Source organism: Bactrocera oleae, chromosome 2, assembly GCF_042242935.1.
Source record: "Bactrocera oleae isolate idBacOlea1 chromosome 2, idBacOlea1, whole genome shotgun sequence".
Classification (NCBI taxonomy): Eukaryota; Metazoa; Arthropoda; class Insecta; order Diptera; family Tephritidae; genus Bactrocera; species Bactrocera oleae.
Window position 1 is genome coordinate 57148473 of NC_091536.1, and position 17482 is coordinate 57165954.

The window sequence follows — 17482 nt, forward strand, 5'->3', positions numbered from 1 at the left end:
TGAGGACATATGTAAATGAGAAATGAGCCGACACCCAAAAAATAGCGCCTAGAGAAGTTAAAAGTGAAGACAATGCTGATTTGTAACGCCAAAACGTTAATGCGGTATTCTACCTTGGAGTTTTGAAGCGTTTGGTGCGCCGTATTCTACGTGTTCGGCCGAATGTCGCGAAGGTGGAAGTTGGCGTTTGTTGCACGATAATACGCCGTCTCATCGATCGACGCTTGTGGCCAATTATTTGACCAAAAATCACATTTTAACAAACAACGACTTCCCGTATTCACCTGATATGGCACCGTGCGACTTCTACCTTTTCGGAAAAATGTATTTGCCGATAAAAGGAAAGCGTTATGCAGACGTGGAGGCCATTCAAAAGGCTTGCACCGGCATACTGACGGCCATACCGGGCAACGAGCTAAAACACTCATTCGACATGCTTTTGGACCGTGCAAAAGGCTGTATTAAAGCAGAAGGAGACTATTTTGAATAAAATTAATTGATTTTGCCGATAAAACCATTTGTTCTGTCTTTTTTTGAAAAGTCCTGTTTACTTTGGAATGCACCTTGTAGAACTAGGTTTCATAGAAGAAATATTTTATTGATATGTCTCAACATGGTCTTTTGAATCCCTTGCCGGGTTTATTAAATATGATAGTCTACGACTTTTTCTATGAACTCGGATAATATCATAAGCTAAGAATTGCTTTAAAAACAGAGAGACAGAGATATTATATTTTCCTGGAGACGTTTTTTGGATTATCTTAATTCAAAACGGTGAACGCCAGATGTTGCTTTTGGGTTTACGAAAAGGAGTTTCGTTTGTTCGAATTAGGGTACACTTTATGTAATATATCAGTAAATCCACTTAAGAATTTGTTAATTTATTTATAAATTTACTCTGCCATCAACATTAATAAGGACACTATTATATTTTTTTATATCTTAGCCAATTGGTTTTATAAGACGATAGCCTACCTTTTTTATACCCTGAACAAGGTATATTAAGTTTCACATGAAATTTGTAACAACGTGAAATACAATCGATGGAATTAAGTTCTGAATATAACATCATTAAAATGACCTCCACGACTTCTTTTGCAGGAACGAATTCGATGAACCCAATTTTCGAGTACTTTTGCCACTATATCAAGTCGTATGTCATGAATCGCACATTCAATATGAACTTCTTAAGCTTGAAGAGAGTCTGGTTTATTGCTAAAGACCAATGATTTCAAATAACCCCACAAGAAGTAGTCTAATGGTGTGAACACACAACATTATAGAAGCCATTCAATGTCATTATTTCTTGAAATTTTCGAATTTCCAAATTTTTCTCGCAATGATTCGGTTGTTTCACGTGCTGTGTGGCCCCATCTTGTTGGAACCAGATATTGTCAAGATCAACTCCTTCCAATTACGGCCATAAAAAGTTGGATATCATCGATCTACTTGTATACTGCTCTCAATTAACAGTAACGGTGTCATCAGCTTCATTTCGAAAGAAGTACGGACCAATGATTCCACCAGACCAAAAACCACACCAAACTGGCAGTTTAGGTGAATGTAATAGTTGTTCATAAATAATTTTTTGCTTTTCTTCACACCAAAATCTACAGTTTGACTTATTTGCCGCACCACTCAGATGAAAGATTACGACCATAAAATGGCAAAAGTGCACGAAAAATTGCAAGTAGAAAATGATATTATTAATAAAATTGAAAAACTTATAAACGTTGTTCTTGCGTATATCTTTCCATTATGAAATTGTAAACATTACTGAATACAATGAAAAAAAATTACAGATCATGACGTATAAAAGATGCCGACACTTCGAAATCATATCATCGTTATTTGAAAACCCGATATACATACATGATCAGCCATGTCCGTCTATCCGTATATATTATATATGAACTAGTCCCTCAGTTTTTGACTTATCGATCTGAAATTTTGCAAACGTTGTTTTTTTCCAAAAAAAAGCTGCTCATTTCGGCTTCGGCGATATCGGACCACCATAGCATGTAAAGGGTGTTTTTTTCAGAGGTATAGAACTTTAAATTGCAATAAAACAACGATAGATTATTCGATTTACATGAATTTTGTCTATCCGAAAGATAATCTTGTGGCATTACGTTTTAAATATTTCTGGCATATGACCGCCACGGCAAGCTCGGATGTAGTCCAATCTGGACGTCCAATTTTCGATGACTTTTTCCAACATTTGTGGCCGTATATCGGCAATAACACGGCGAATGTTGTCTTCCAAATGGTTAAGCGTTTGTGGCTTATGCGCATGGACCAATGACTTTACATAACCCCACAGAAAGTAGTCTAGCCGTGTTAAATCACAAGATCTTGGAGGCCATTCACAGATCCAAAACCTAAAATTTGGCGGTCACCTAACGTGTCTTTCAATAAATCAATTGTGGCACGAGCTGTGTGACATGTTGCGCCGCCTTGTTGGAACCACAGCTTCTGGACATCATGGTTGTTCAATTCAAGAATGGAAAAGTTAGTAATCATGGCTCTATACCGATCACCATTGACTGTAACGTTCTGGCCATCATCGTTTTTGAAGAAGTACGGACCAATGATTCCACCAGCTCAAAAAGCGCACCAAACAGTCAGTTTTTTTGGATGTAACGGTGTTTCGACATAAACTTGAGGATTAGCTCCACTCCAAATGCGGAAGTTTTGTTTGTTGACGTAGCCATTCAACCAGAAGTGCGCTTCATCGCTAAACACGATAAAATGAACGTAAAAAAAGTTAAATAAAATTGCACTATTTGTGCGTTGTTCAGGCGTGAGCCTATTCATAATGAATTGCCAGACCAAACTGAGAATAAATCACTTGACAGCTGTTAAAACGGTCTTGAACAGTAATGCCAACTTAAAGTTCTATACCTCGAAAAAAACACCCGTTAGCTGTCATACAAACTGATTGACCAAATACATGTTCTTATATCGACAACGTTTTTATTTGAAGAGATATCTTTATGATATTTGGCACGGATACAATTTCCGAAGAAATGGTTTAGATCGGACCATTATAACATATAGCTACCATACAAACTGGTTGACCAAAATCCAGTCTTTGTATAGTAAACATCCTCATAAAATTTAGAATTGATTATTATCAAACGGTAAAATATACGGACTACTAGAGCATATAGCTGCCATACCAACTGACTCATCAAAATCAAGATAAAGATCTTTTTAAATCATTTTAATGTGGGTCAGTTATGTCGCCCCTCAGTTATTGGTTTAATGATTTTCAACGTGGTCGCATGTCCGAGTATGGCATAATGAGCCCTGAAAACGGTGACCATGTATCCTCCGTGACAAAAATTCGCAAATTCCTGTCGAGAGAGATTATGTTCCGAATTAGGCGAAGACTGTCCTGTCTGCCGTATCAGTGATTATTGCCGTTTTCTGGAATTTACAAAGTGTGATGTACATCGATTACCTGGAGAAGGAGAAAATGGTAAAAGTGCTCTACTATGTCGAATAATTGAACAGATAAGACCTTAAATTGCCATGAAATGCGCCGGTTTACACATCCGTCGTCGCCACTTCCATTTTGGTTGAATAACGCTATGAACCCTATCCTAACAATTATCTATTTTTAGTCCTATGCAATTTTTTGTTTGTTTACAAAATTGAAGAATTTAATCGCTGCTCAAAAATTTAAGTCCAATTAAGGAGGTGTTCGCCGCCACCGAAGCTAAGTTTATACTTTCAGGAAACATATTCTTTAAAAGGCAACTAGTCCGCCAACCGTATTGAAAACAAATACCTGAACTGAAGGCTTCACAACTTCACACTATCAAACCGATATGGAAATATTGAAGCTCCGTTATAATATATGCATTACTCCAGACGGGGTTATGTTGAATATGTTTTCTTATAATTAGGCCAAATGCTTTCCAGCGCTTGTAGGACCATATCATCCTTATTTGTCTGAGCTTGTAAGCAATTCTTCCTATTGGTACAACAGTCGCGCCAGCATGGCAGTGACTAGCTGTAATCAAACATGAGCAAAACACACGAAATAACTGTTATTTCGTTCTTATGTTTTAATTAGGCTTTAGGTTGTTAAAGATAAAATTAAATCTATAACAAATTTTTAATATTTTGTTGTCTCTTTTTAGACATCCTTACTTATTTATTATTCATTTTGTGGCATAAAAATGGCATTGAGTCATCACAGTAGCCACGCGCATATATCACAACCTCCCACACACACGGATAAGTGTTTACACATGTACGTTCCTGCAACTTTGATAAAATACCTTTTTTGTGTACTTGTAAAAGGATAACGAGCCATAACCATTGCAACGAGGGCTGGATACGAACCAAAAGCACCGCCAATAACAAAACGGCGAACTGCGGGCAACAAGAACCACATTAATAATAACGCTTATAGTTTTACAACAACAATAAAAACGATAACATCAGCAATGTGAATTGCAGCCACGGCTACAAAGGGAACAGCGATTACATACGAGGTTGCATATTTAGAACATTTATTAATGTATAGGATGCTTTTTTAGAGGTATATAATTTCTCAAACGGATAGCTGTCAAACTGCCTGCCAGAGTAAACTAAAATATTTGACAATTATGTTTAGTATACTGTCAGTATTATCAAATATTGAGTTTCAGTGTAAATTTGCGACGGTCGGGTCTACGTAATCGGAATTAGCAGTCCTTCTGGGTGCTACCAACATCACGGCAAACTTAATATTACCTGTTAGCAGTACAAAAAATTCTTTACCTCTAAAAAAGTATCTTTTAAGTTTGTGCGATATCCGAAGAAACTGGTGGTGGTACTTGAGCAGCTGAGAGAACTTATACGAACACATACACATATGTGTAAATATGCATACACTTAGTCATTTATATAGTTATATATGTGTGTATAAATAATTCTGCGTTGTATGCCCAGAATGCTAATCGCAGTCGCAACAGCGCCAACAATAAACACATACATATACACACACGCGTTCATCGAACAACCATAACGTGCACACAGCAAGCTGCAAGGACATGCCTACATCCACGCATCCGTTTGCCAGCCATCAATTTTGTAAAGCGAATATGAAAGGGGTAGCGTGGCAGCGAAGCCGGCGTTAGTATTTCTTTATGCAGTCCCTTCGACTGGTGAGTACTTGGTTTGCTGTCTAAGTACCAGTTTGTTGTCTGCTGCTGACGTCTTCCACACGCCGTGAGCGAAGTGGTGCGCTACAAGCTGGCCCGTAACATGGGTGGGCGTCGATTTCGTGCTGGTGGCGGATAATCTTAAAAGGATTTGCAACTTAGCAAAAAATGCTCACGTCGTGCATTCGTAAACGTTTTGATGCTATGCAGTGTTTTATTATCTTTATCTCTTATTGTTTCATTCATACACACATACAGACACATTTACACATGCAGCCACTGAACCCACCATTCCAAATTCTCAGACATCACGCAAAGTGCTCGTTTTAGTGTAGGTAATACTGTTGTTGATTTTGTTGTAAGTAGTTTTACAGCTATAAATATGTAATCCGCCTTTCCTCTATAAAAATAATATGAATAGTAATAGCCATGGCAAAGGTTTAAACAAGTTTTTCTGTATGTTGTTCTGGTATAAGCTATAATATTATTTCTCGAAAGGTTGAAAATTCCCTCTATCGATAGCCTTTAACTATAACTTAAATCTCGGAAGGGGTTGATTCTACAACTTTTTGTGCCGAGGTGGGTGTACACTGTATGCTTCAGAGTCCTCCAAAATCTTATAAGACTCTAATAGACTTTCACCGATGCATACAAGTTGAGCAATTGATAATGAGATAATTAGCAGGATCCAAGTGTTAAGACATGACTCTACCACAGCCCTTCTATTATTATACAATATGATTTTATTCTAAATTCTTCATTCATTTGTGTTCTTTGTGGTTATTGAGACGATAGTTCGTTTTATTCGCAACGTTTGAAAGAGATTGTCTCATATCTCGTTGATCAGAGAGCGGTTTACATCATTTGCTCAAGTATCTTTCCTGTTCCATATTGCTCTTACTGCTTCTAGTTGGATTTGCTGGATGTTAAGGCTTAGGTCGGTGTATAACAAAACATACCCATATTTATAGCAGTACGAAATTCATCAGTCTCAGACGAAGTTACTACTTTTCCTGTCAGTGCGCAGGAAGGCTCTGCTAACTATTGTTTAGACTATCTAAAAAGCAGGAGATAATATAAATCCTAAATTTTTGCTTCTGTTCATGCTATAATATTTTGTTTTGATTTTGATTTCGAAGCAGAACCTCAAAGAAGTCATCAATTTGTATGGCATCTTCAGACGCTTTAGCAAATTTCGTTTCGGCGGGTTGTTTCGAATTCCACAAGATATCTTCCGAACTAGCTTCGGAAGCGAAATTTAGTAGAAATGGTTAAAAAGGAAGACGCCAGACCCCAGGCGGCGGCACATAAATAATAATAAGAACTGATTTTTTTTGTACAGGGTGCGCTATATTTTATGTCTAACCCTATTTGACTAGGTTTCAAGCATCGTGGCTAGAATGTACTGAATAATTGTCTCCAGGAAACAATTAATTAAGTCAGTGGTACACCTTTTATGCAGTCTTGAACGAAGAATATTGGATATATTCTTTGTTCCAAAAAATTATTTCAGTGCGTCGATCTTCAAACATTGAACTCTTATTTCAAAAACAGCAAATTTCTTACAATTGACTAATAACTTAAATTTACTACCTTACTGACTCTATCATCGTAATTTAATAGATGTTTCAGTCAAATATCACCACAATTAGCAGCAAAGAGTTCACAATATTCCTGCGTCCGCCTGCTTAATCATTCTTCGAAAACTATAAACTGACACATTGTTTTTATTTTTATCAGCGATGAAGAAGTGGCAGGTGTAAACACACAAAGTAAAACGCTTAGAAATTTTGCTTTTCTACCAAAAATGTCAGCAATGTACTTTTAAAGATAGTTGTGTATGTGTGTGCGTATGTACAGTGAAGTGCGGCTTGAAGTGTCAAATTGCAGCTTATTTTTAGCTTTTATATTTTGTTTCCACTTTTTTCGTTCGCGATTCCGACACTCGTACGTGAAAGCAACGTGCCACACATTCCTCACGCACTCCGCACTAGATTGTCAATGCAACTGTCACACAACAAATGCTGTCACATACGCTAAGATGTTTTTATTTGCCATTTGTTACAAGTGTAGTTGTTGTTGTTGCGGGTGTGAATGATTTTATGGCATTGCCAAAAGTAGCAAAACTACTGCAATTGGCTCAGCTGCCACAGCTGCTTCAGATGTCCCGAACTGTTGCCACCGCTGCTGCTGTCAGAGTTGCCAAATATACTCTATACTAATGTGTGTGTGTATATGTGCCACATGTAGTTTGTATATTCTCATATCTGCACCCCTTCTACTACTTGCAACTCTCGTCAGCTATGATTTTGTCAGTCTACCATTTGTTTGTTTCCTTACGTTACGTTGGTTGTTCTTGCTTTGATGTTTGTGTAGTTGTTGTTGCTGGCATGGTGCAGCTATAAAACACAACATACGATTACGTGTTGTTCCAGCTTTGTCATTTTTCTTGGCTAATAAAGCCATGGCTTTGCGCTCTAACGTGCTAAGCCCATTTACGTGCAACAACGCCAACGCCAACGACGTAGTGATTGCAATAAAGCTTACTTTAGTTACATACGAGTATATGCCCTTGCAGCCAACCGATTACACACACAATGGCACTGTAAAGATTTAGTAGTTGTATCTTTTTTCGTTGTTGGTTTTCGGCTCGGACAAGTTTTGCATGTCTGAGATTTTTCAAGTTTGTCAGAAATTTTCAACCACTTAAACGATTGTGGCTTTTTAAATGGACGTTACCTTGGTAGTGAAGTGTTCTTAAATTTAACTGTTTCTCTTTACTTTCCACATATAGCATTTAAAAAAACAAATACAAACAGTATAAAAAAAATGTTCTGTGAGATATATTATTGGAATTGGGTAGAAATGTTTCTTAGACAATTATATACTCTTGTGTAAAAAATGCCCCTATATACCTAATAGAATAATTGTCCAGTTGCCTTTTTACCATATATACCGGTCAATGTGCTAGTTATTTTAATGAAATTGTGAGAGCGTATTTTTCTAATAACAGTGTACTTTTGTTCGTAAAATGGATAAAATCGGGCAAAAATTTCCCTTCCATTTCTCTGCCTCCAATATAGCCTATGTAATGATTTCCGACCTTCCACCTGACTTTAAACCATTTAGGTTGTTCAATATGTGCGATATTTTAAAGAAATTAAGTGGTTAAAAGTTTGCTTAAAAGTTATAAAACTATATTAATGGCTTGTCACTCAATATGTATGAAATTGGTCTTGGTCTAAGCTTCATATTCCTATTATAATGAATTATATATATATATATATATATATATATATATATAGGTATATATATGGTTGATGTTTTGCACAACAAATATTAAATTTAGCCTTTTAGGTTGAGTTTATATAACATACATATATCTTATTGGAGGATGATTTTAGTATAATTTTCGCTGACGGGAAGTAAAATATAGTAATAAAACTAAATGAGTCTATGACTTTCAAAATAAGTTAATATGATACCAGTTTGATTGTTATCCATTAACGATTTCGTCGAACAATAAAGTAAGATCTTTTTGCTAAATTTTGTAATAAAAGTTTTGACAACATCTGAAGGTATTTAGCCGGCGTTGATCCTTGCAAATTACGAGAATATAAAATTTTCGGCTACACCCGAACTTAGCGCTTCCTAACTTGTTATATATATTTATAACTTTATATCTGTATCGATTAGTTTCAGTTTTCCTAAGACATTATTTAAATCTAAGCATACAGAGTATGTTGTGTTTTCAGATTAAAGAACATATACTGAAATGGAATGTCTTAATATATGGCAACAACTCAAAAAAACTTACAAAGTACGGTTATCTAACTAACAACTAGCTGAAATCAAATTAACAGGAGCTCTCAAATTGAAATAGAATATAAAGAAGTTTATCACGGTAAAATTAAATTCTCATGTTGAAGTTTATCAATTACATAATGTTGTTGTTGTTTTCAAATGTTGCTTTTGTAAAAAGAGAGCGAAACCGAAGCATACTTTTTGTAGCCTATCGAAACTGACTAAGGTATGTTATAATGTAATCGTATAATAACGGCATACGGCCATAAGTAAACAGACACATTGGTTCTTGTTGCAACTTAATAAATAAACGAATAGTAGAAAAAATCAGAGTGAATATACTTACACTATATTACTTCACATTTCGAAGAACATTCTGCACCTCTTCGTTTATTTTTATCGGCTGTTCTCCGATATTTCGCTGCTTCTTTATCGTTTGGTAAAACCGCACCGCGCCTTCACCCAGCATTCAAATGTATGCTTTATAACTTCTTACAAACAAATGAAATATATGTGTATTCCAAGGTAACAATGAATAATAATATGATATTGAATGCGAATAATAGCGCAGTTTGATTTGCAAAAATTAATAACTTTGCTACTAAATATAATATATATAAAAAAAAATTGTTTAAGCCCCAAGTCTAACTTAGATGACTGATTATTTTTCATAACAAAACTTGTTGTTTTTCAATTGCTGAAGTTCTATGAGACATATATTATCAGAATCAATATCAGCATCGGACTTATTCACAATAAGCAAAGTTTAATATGCACCAAAGCCACTAGTCACTATAAATCGGATGTCTTTCTCTGCAGTTCAGTTCCGACCAGAAAGTTCTAGTAGCAAAGTAGTATTTTTCTTGCCGAGTTTGATGTTTTACTACGGGGTACTTTTCCAACATGCATTGCGGTCTTCTTGCCGCTGCCACTGCGTCATTTCAATTTTGGCTGCAACTTTCCTCGTTGTCTGGCTGCTTATCATTTAATAATCTACGAAAGTTCATAAAAATTTCATTTGTTAGCATTTTGTTTATACATATTTGTTGTTGGCAGCGTTTTTATAACACTTTGTTTGCCCAATTTCTACACACATTTTTATTTTATTTCATTTGTTCCTTGTTGTTGTCGGCTAGCCCGAAATTGCCGCTCATCTCGTTGCAAATTTTTGTGGCACAACAACAACGTAGCCAACTTACAATGGTTTGCTCATTATGAGCACACACACACTTACTAACTAACACACACATATCGCAAAGATTTTTATATGTCAATAACGGAATAAAAAAGGCAACATATAAAATAAATAACTTTGTCGGAGCGTATAGCAAATATTCTGTGCTAGTCGCATAAAAGTTTATTGTTGTTTTTGTTTTGTAGCATCTTAGCAACTCTTGCCAACGCAACGCAGCGAAGCGGTAATAAAGCGTGCCAGCGAATGAAGTTTGGGAGGACAGGAGATGAAGGAAATGAACAAAAAATAAAACTAATGCTAAACATTAAACGGCAACAACAGAAACAAAGCCTATGCGAGGTTGCCAAATTTGGTTTCTCTTCAACAGCTATGCAAAACGCCAAACCGCACACCTCACCCAAGACGACGACTTCGCACGCGTTCACATCGCGCTGCATACTTCACGAATTCCAGTGCACACCGCAAACCTTAAATGCGGCCAACGCGCAAATGCGCCTCAAAATATGCAGCAGAGAGTACATTGTTGCAACAGCTGTCCGCATAGTTGGCGCGGCAACGGCACCAGAGCAATGTGGAGCAGTGCGGTGTAGCGCCCAACAGTGAATGGGAGCGGCAAAGGAGCAGTTGGGAAACAGCGCTGAGTTTATTAAAAATCGCTTGCAACATTTGTATTGCCATGTTTCGCACACTTCAGGCCTTTTTCCTGCACTCACAATTTTCATTTTTTAAAGCACGCTTTTAGGACGGCAGCGTGCAGTAGGCTCTTCGGCCTGGTTGCCAACATATGTAAGTATGTTTGTACCGTCGAATGAATGCGGGGAACTCGCGCCGCTTCAAGTACTTAAGATTCATTAGGCAAATGTTCAGTTGCGCCAAAGTAAATAAAAACTTGTTTGCTTCCCCGTTTTTGCCGTTATTCAGTTTGGCAAAGTATTTGCAATAAGCAAATGAGCGTACAACTGAGTGGCTGGTGAGCGAGTGAGTGAGTGTGTAGTAGATAGGAGTGCTTGTGAGTTTGAATGCGGTTAAACATCGCGGCGAACCTTGAGCCAAAAGCTACACCGCTTAGCCATAGGACAAGCTGAATTACCCAAGCAAGTTTTGGCAGAACAAATAATAAAAATGGTTTCTTAACTAGGCCTTTTGTGTACGTTCTGATTTTAGCACAATATAAGAACGCACTCAAAAATTTCATAAAAGAAGTACTTCAAACGTAAAATTCATCGATTAAAACCTGGAAATATTAATCTTTCAAACATGAGTCACATCTAATAAATTCATATGTAATGATTTTTTCCTGATATATATCCTACTTGTAAAAGATGGTATTATGAACAAAACTTAAGGGTAAATCTACATACTTCTACGACTAGGAAACAACGCGAACTTAAAAAAATTTTAAAACCTTTATGACAACATGACTTTTGATGAGAGTCTTGATTTAAGGGGTGGGTTTCGCCGACCAAGAACGGCATATTTTCAGAATATTTTAATTTTTATTAAAAAAATTAAATACTTGATTAAATATTTATATTATTCTAAACACACATATTTTACAAAGATTTTATAAAGCTTTCAAAGGAAAATATTCAAAACTCGGCCATTACGACGTTTTTTACGGCAGTCACTTAGAAAAAACGTGCCTCTGCGTTGATAGCAGAACTTCTTACAGGATCATCAAAAGTAAAGAGAAAACAATTAGGGCTTTTGTTAAGACTACAAACTAGGTATTATACAAAGGAAAAAGTGAACAATTTTTTTTGGCAACACGCTTTGAACGAAAATTTTGGTGAAAATGTCTCGTCATTTTTTTTTTTTTTTTAAATTGTTATAACTGATTATTGTATATTATATCTCGAATTTTATTAAGATCGGTTGAGTACTTCGGGACAAATCTTGACAACCGACTTTCAAAACACAGTTTGGAGAAAAACGCGTTTAAAGTTTTAAGTGATTATATAGCTGACCTCGAGCGCGTAACTTTTCAAAGCTGTATTTCCAAAACTATTACTCGCATCAACTTGGAAATTAATTAATTAAATTAGATTTCCAGAGATGTTATAGAATTAAATAAGATAGTATTTTGTTAAGTCGTAAAACCCATGTATCCTATTAAGGCTGTTCATCTGACACATTCCTTTTAGATACCTTAGATTTGATTATAAAAACCAATGCTTACAGTTGACACGCTTTAAGGATACCTCCCAATAATGCTTTAAATCGAAACCTTCAACGAAACATCTATTTGTTATCGAATATCCAAGGAGTGGTGTAGAGTTTTCACACGAGCATTAGCTTCAAATTTTGCACAGAGTAGCCATGATTTCTAGAGAATATGAATTATTGGGACTTGCACGCCAAAACTTAAAGACACTGGCATGATTGGGTTACATTTAATAAACTTTTTAAATGTTATCAAGAGGTTATATCCAATTACGAATTTCAAAAATCGATTTTTATATCGCATGAACTTATATTTTCGAGTATGCTCCGAAAATTTACGAAAATATACATTTTTTATATATACAAGTATAGTATTATATATAAATTTTGCGATTATATTTTACATATTTACCGATATATACGATATAAAGCCAACTGAAAATTTTATAATTCTTATAAATTTTTTAAATAAGGTATATCGAGACTATTTCGAACTGATCTAATCCAGTTTTTGAGTTATGACATAGCATCTCCAGAAATAGAGGCTCTCTGAATTTCACTTAGAAAATCCATATATTTGGTATATGGGAACTAGGTTATTGGAATGCTATTTTTTTTAAATATCAATAAGGTATCTTGCATCATGGCCGATAAATGCGGGATAAAGTCATCCGGAATTTCGAAGGTATGCAGTGGCTAGGGGAAGTTTTGACCCGTTTTTACTTCTCTTAGGCACAAGGGCATGTTGTCATCATAAAAATATTATCGCCGAATTTCAATATAAGAACTAATAGATTGACCGATATGTTGGGAAAAAAATGGGCTCTTAAAAAGATATAGTTCGATTTCGAAAATTTTTGTGCGTAAGATTAAATACCTTGAGGGCACTATTTGTTTTATCCTAATAAGTTCATTGCTATTTGATTAGTATACTGAAAATTGAAAGAATCAGATGGAAATTAAAAGTTGGTTTATGAGTAGTAGGCGTGATTGTCATCTGATTTCGCCTATTTTCACAACTTGTAATAGAAATGAAGTTCCTGAGATAAAGGATTTCACCTAAAGGTGTGCGGTGCCACGCCCATTGTCCAATTCTTATATATGCTCCTAAAACCTCTCTACCATCTTGGTTGTAAAATTTAATGTTTGTGGGGCATTTATTCAGTGAGTTTTCGCAATTTTTGTAAACAATTTCAACATAACCGTTATACGGGGAGTAGGCGTGGCTATCATTTAGTTAAACCGATTATCCCACCGTATGGAGAAGTGCAAAAAGGACTTCTTCTCAGTAGGTTTTGTCGATTTAACTCCAGCGATTTGAAAGATGTGTCCATTGAACCATTTAAGGGCGGGGTCGTTCACACTTTTAAAAAAGTTTTAGCACCCAGAAGTTCCTCGCTGCTACGATGACCGGTAATTAAAGTTTTGTATCTTAAATTTGGGCTTAGTAATAGCACTTTATAGCTTTTCGCTGAAAGGTATTTTGCGGGCGTGACAGTGGCCCGATGACGCCCATCTATAATACCAACATCGCCTGGGTGCTAGAAACATACATACCAGCCATCAAAATAGCTCAAATTTTCCACAAGTGATCGTTCGCACGAACAGACGGACGGACAGATAACTTTCGTTGTGATTTACGTGAGTACATGCCGCCAATGGCCTAACCTCACGGTGCTCAAAAGCACAGCGTATCAACACAATGCGTTGATCAGCGCCCTAAACAATACTATTTGCAAGTATTTATTTGGTTACCAGCGGCCAGTGTGTATGGACACACTGAACATCTTGGTAGGATTCGAGGCCGACCTAAAACCTCTTCCGTTTTCGGGTACGGACCCAGTTGCTTGTGCAACTTCTTTTTTTGAACTGAATTTTTAGTTCTCCCAGCATTTAGATTTAAACCACAGCCAGCACAAATCTCCACAAAGGGCCAAACCCAATGAGCAGATTGGACCGAAGTCCAAGTGCATTCTGCTCCCCGTGGTACCAGAGTTGAGTCTCTGGTAAGACTGTGTCGACGAAGCTACTGCCAGTTGAGCTACTCATCAACTCAATGACTGGTGACATTTGTCGCTTGAACTTCAAATATCTTTTTATTTGGAATCTCATGGACGGACAGATAGTCACCCGAATTTTAACTCGTGTCGTTATTTTGATCATTTATATACATATAACTCTATATCCATTTCGATTAGTTTTAGGTGATGCCAACAGCCGTTTGGTGAACAAAACTATTATTCTAGGATACATGTTGCGAGATTACAAAAATTATAAACCACAGTTTGGTTAAAAATATTGCTACTTGGCTCAATTTTCAAGGTTAAACACGACAAAAGACTAACTCAGTTATAAAGACAAAACACAAAAAGAAACTTCTTACTGCTGTAAATCACGTGAAAACTACAGATCCAAACATAAATACATACATACAACGTGTCTATATTTGACGAGCACTGGAAATATCTGATTCGATTTAATTTCACGGCAATTTACAGCAATTTGTATAGCCGTCAATTAATTAATTTCCATAAGAAATTATAGCAACATTTTCAATTGTTGGCGAACATAAGCTGCGGCGGCTTCAAAAGCATTTAGGCGTACCATTTCATATTTAATTTGCTTTATACATCGATTGACCGCAAATAATCAGAATTTTACAACAGTCATTAACGCCAACGTAAGCCAAATAAGATTTCTCTTATTGCTATTGTTATTATTATAGCACGGCAGAACGACAGCGTTGCCATCACTTTCAGAGGGATATTAAACAAAATCCTTATGGGTACAAATATATATACGTATGTATGCTTATATTATTATATATTATATATACCAATGTAGGTTTTTAATTTGAACCGTAAATTAATCAGCGTAGAACTGGTTTATTTGCTCTTAATTTGCGCGTAATGCGAAATAATTGAATTTAATTAAGTTATTACAATACATCGATTACTGGCACAAATCGTGCGTTTGCAAATTTATGATTCAGTATGATCTCTTTTATTGTTAAGGAATATATTCTTGGAACATTTATCATTTTAGTAAAATACAAATCAATGGTTATAAAGTCTTTAGGACAATTTTAAATACGAAGTCAGTGCAGAAGTCTTTGAAAATTATGAAGGGTGACAAAAATTATAGTGGGTTGAAACACATTGAAAAAAGAAGATAATAAACAAAACTGAAAGAAAAATAGTTTATGGCCGTTCAAGGGTTCGGGAAAAGGAGGTAAAGATAGTTGCAATTTTAAGAGTAAAAAAATGGTTATCTCTTTTTAAGAGGTCGGTAGACTTTTTCTTGGTTGAAATCTCTACTTTCTGATAGTACAAAAGATATACTTGTATAGATTAATAGGGCTAGTTTTCCACGATAATGCAAAAAATAGCCCACTAAACGATTCAAACCATTTGTTTACGCACAACTATAGCTAGAGTTTCTTCGTAAGGCTAATTACGATTACTGACTACTTTATCTGGCTTAACTTTCACAGAATCAGACTGGAAAATTATCTGCTAAATACAAAGGTATATCTATATTTATAAAAGGATATATTTAATTATGTGATGCTTTATCAATATCTAAGGTCTCTTTTTTGTGCAGTCGTTTAGCTACACTGTCCAAAAAAATCTTTGAGTTGTCTATAGCTGTTTTCGATTCACCATTTCTCTGCTCACTCTCCTTGCGGATTGCTCCCTTGTCAAAAAATTTACATGTAACAAGTAAGGGAGGGCTAAGTTCGGATGTAACCGAACATTTTATAAGCTCGCAAAGTCATATGGGTATACTCGTTTGAGACTTCTTTGTGGATTGGCTGATATTTTCGGTAGAAGGTCAACTATAGGCACTGGGGTCCACATATTTAGTACTTAGGGGCTTGAACAGTTATGGTTCGATTTAGACAATTTTTGGTCACAAGGCAGCATACCTTAAACATATTATTCACGCAAAGTTTTACCCCGATATAATCATTGTTGCTTGATATGCATAGTGGAAAGTGAAAGAATCAGATGGACGCCCATTTTCACGCTATAACATAGAAATATGAAAATAACATTATGTACCGAATTTTGTTGAAATTGGTTAGGCAGATCTCAAGATATGGGTTTTCCCCTAAAAGTGGGCTGTGCCACGCCCACTGTCTAATTTTGAACGCGGTTCCTATAAAGTCATCTCATACCATCCCAGAGATAAAATTTAATGTCTCTGGCTTGTTTAGTGCTTGATTTATCGCGCTTTTAGTAGTTTTTAACAGTACCGTTATATAGGGAGTGGGCGGAGTTGCCACCCGACTTCAACTATTTTCACACTGTGGGTAGAGGTTCTAAAAAAATTTGCTTCCAGTGAATTTTGTTATTATAGCATTAGTGGTTTAGGAGATATGCACATTAAACCTATTAGAGGCGGGACCACGCCTACTTTTTAAAAAAAAATTTAACTACAGATGCCCCTCCCTAATGTGATCCTGTGTACCAAATAACAGTCTTATATCTTATTGCTGAGCTTAGTTATGGTAATTTATTTGTTTTTGATTAATGGCGTTTTGTGGGCGTGGTAGTGGTCCGATTACGCCCATCTGCAATACCAACTGTCTCACGACACCCAAAAACATATCCACCAGGTTTCATAAAGATATCTCAATTTTTACTCAAGTTACAGCTTGCACAGACGGACGGACGGACAGTCACCCGGATTTCAACTCGTCTCTTCATCCTGATCATTTATATATATATAACCCTATATCTAACTCGATTAGTTTTAGGTGATACAAACAACCGTTAGGTGAACCAAACTATTATACTCTGTAGCAACAGGTTGCGAGAGTATAAAAACAGCATTAAAGTATAGAGTTGAATTGATACAAGAGAGTATGCGCTCATTATAGTGCTATAACTGCTATCTCCAGTGCTACCAAGTTTTGTTTTATACATTTTATACTAGTGTTATCATTGTGAATAGCACATTCTTATTACAAACATCTCTCAAAAATAAAAATGTAAATGTTTTTTTCAAAACTTAAGAATTGAAATAAAGTGTGGTTTTTTATAATAATATAAATTGGGAAATTAATAGAAATAAAATGTTACATAATGCGAAAAAACGAATTTCTCCATCAAAGGAAGAAGCGCAAGATAAGTGCGCATTCATCACAGGACACACG